We start from the raw sequence: 3,012 nt of genomic DNA on the forward strand, positions 1-3,012 counted from the left end.
GTGGACAATGATGTTGAAGCGGACAATGATTTTGAAGCAATAATGGATTCATCCGATTTATCCGATAATGGCCATATTCTTACAGACGATATTGATGTTCTCAGTGACTTTAATGATGACTTTAGGGAAAACGAGGTTAAAGTGATGTGTAATTAGGAAATCAATGCATTGAGTGGACAAACAAAAACGTGTTGCATCTATTTTTTCTACACTACAGGAAGCGGCGGCGGTGCAGAGTTCTGTGCTTCACGTATGTTGCGACTGACAGGCAACTGACAGGCGACTGACTTATTCACACACATGTATGCCGTTCGAAAGCATCTGATTGAAAGACACGATGCGATAAACGGAAAATTTTGTGCGAATTGCAATGGATCACTCTTTCAAATACTTCCGTGCAATTTGTGTCCTGTATGCATACAAGCTTATACACACACACATGTGAAGACTATTTGCTTTAATCGGCTATAAAAACCTGAAAGATAATTTTGACAGTGTTTTAATGAAAAAAATGGAAGATGAATGCGAGTCGTTGGAAGGACATAGTCGAGCGAAACGACCGAGATTATCGATCGGTGTTCAACAATCGTTGATCGCTCGAATTGCGCGACTCGAAGGACTAAAACATTCATTGCGTACGCGTTTTGTACATACAAGCGTCGGACATTCAAACGCAGGACACTTGTGGCGTGAAATAGACACTGCTTTCAATAGCCGCATATTAACTGGTGCGGTTATAAATGTAAATTTTATCGAACCTCTTCGATTTCTCCAGAGTGCGAAGGACATAGTGCTTGAACATGTGCAAAACGCTAGGGAGAGACACGCAAGTGTGAAAGTGAACACCGCATTTAATGGCGAGTTTGTCACGGGTGATAAACGCGCGAACAAAAGTATTACCACAAAAAACTTTGAATTCTTCCGCGCATCCGATCTCGAAGAGCGGTATGAGCGACGTGTTATCGAGCCCACTTTAGCATCTTTAGAAGAATTTCAAGAACGTGATAGCGGATGGGCATTGTCGCGAATACTCAACCTAACAGTCAATGTGAACAAATACAATCCGATGCGTGCGGGGTGCCACATTGAGTTACCGCGCGAGATACAGATCAAGAAAGCGGTAATCAACGTTAAATTTAGAGACAATGCGTGTTTCGCGTGGGCAGTGGTTGCGGCTCTGTATCCAGTCGATAGAAACCCAAATCGTGCATCCATGTACCCACACTATACAACAGTGCTCAATTTACAGAACAATGAGTTTCCAATGTCTGTAAATCAAATAACAAACTTCGAGCGACAAAACAATATATCCATCAACGTGTACAGTGCCGAAAAAAAGAAAACAGAAAAAGGAAAAACGGCACATGTGATTCTTCCGATACATCTCACTGACCGCAAGATGGACAGACACGTCAACATGTTGTACCTGCCAGATCCGCGAGATGACAACGTTGGACACTTTGTATGGATAAAAAACTTGTCCCGACTTGTGAGCTCGCAACTAAGCAAACATGATCATAAGAAGTATATCCGCAGCCGGTACATATAAAATTTGTAAAAAATATAAATATCTTTTGAAATGAATATTAATTAAAATGTTTTTTTTTTACAGATGCTTGCACTATTTTAGTTCGAGCGAAAGGTTGCAGGCCCATACTATAGATTGTGGAGAAATGAACGACTGTGCCATCCTGCTTCCTAGCGAGGACGACAAATGGCTCAGTTTTTGCAACCACAACAGGAAAGAGCGTCTACCATTTGTCGTGTACGCCGATCTGGAGTGCATCTTACAGAAGACTGCGAGCGAGGAGGGAGAGGATCACAAATTGCACGCGTATCAGCATCATAGGGTATTCAGCATAGCGTATTTATATTATTTACATTGCTCGTATGACGAGTCATTATCGTATTTTCGAAGCCGTCGCGGTAGTGATTGCGTCTCGTGGTTTGTCGAGCAACTCGAAGAGTTAGCGCACCGCGTAAAATTAGTCTTATCAACAAATGTCCCCATGGAAACTTTATCAAACGAACAGTTGGAAACATTTAATAGCGCAACGCACTGTCACGTGTGCGAGAAAGAGATCGAGAAAGAGGATACACGCGTACGCGATTATTGCCATCTCACCGGACAGAGGTCCCGCACATTCAAAGTGCAATTTAAATTATAAACATTCATATTACATTCCAATAGTTTTCCATAATTTATCCGGCTACAATTCACATTTTATTATCATGGAAATAGCAAATGCATTTGAAGGCTCGATCAATGTGCTGCCGATAACAAAAGAAAAATATATATCATTTACGAAGCATGTCCAAGATACAACAAAAAAATCTGATTCACGAAATTGCATACAGTCACGATTCATCGATTCATACAAATTTCTAAATACCAGTCTCGAAAAATTAGCATCTTTTCTCGGCAAAGAAAAATTAAAAATTTTACAGTCCACATTTTCAAATATATCCGATTTCGATTTATTGACGTGAAAGGGTGTTTTTCCATATGAATACTTTGATTGCGCAGGCAAGCTGCAGGACCCGTGTTTACCACCGCGAGAATCGTTTTATAGTTCGTTGACGGTTAATACGGTATCAGAGAGCGATTACGCGCACGCTGCGAACGTCTGGCAACGATTCTCTATTGAAACCTTGGGTGAATACAGCGATTTATATCTGAAGACTGATGTCTTATTATTAGCCGATATTTTTGAAAATTTCCGGGATAGTTGCATCAAAAGTTACGGATTAGATCCTGCACATTATTATACTTTACCAGGTTTCACTTGGGATGCTATGTTAAAACATACCGGCATAAATTTTGAATTGCTCACTGATATTGATATGGTCATGTTCATCGAACGTGGTATATACGGCGGTCTCAGTCAATGTTCCAGTAGATACGCCAATAACAAGTACATGCAGTCTTACGATCCATCGAAACCATTGTCGTACTTGATGTACTTTGACGTAAACAATCTGTACGGTTGGGCAATGTGTCAACCGCTGCCT

At 40.8% G+C, this 3,012-nt stretch overlaps 1 pseudogene; it reads left to right on the forward strand.

Annotated features, from left to right (window-relative positions):
• The first annotated feature begins 1,264 nt into the window (after positions 1–1,264).
• Positions 1,265–3,012, forward strand: part of LOC106743387 — a 2,571-nt pseudogene continuing 823 nt past the window's right edge.

This window comes from Dinoponera quadriceps, unplaced genomic scaffold (assembly GCF_001313825.1).
Source record: "Dinoponera quadriceps isolate SergipeBrazil2010 unplaced genomic scaffold, ASM131382v1 scaffold1106, whole genome shotgun sequence".
NCBI classification, from domain to species: domain Eukaryota; kingdom Metazoa; phylum Arthropoda; class Insecta; order Hymenoptera; family Formicidae; genus Dinoponera; species Dinoponera quadriceps.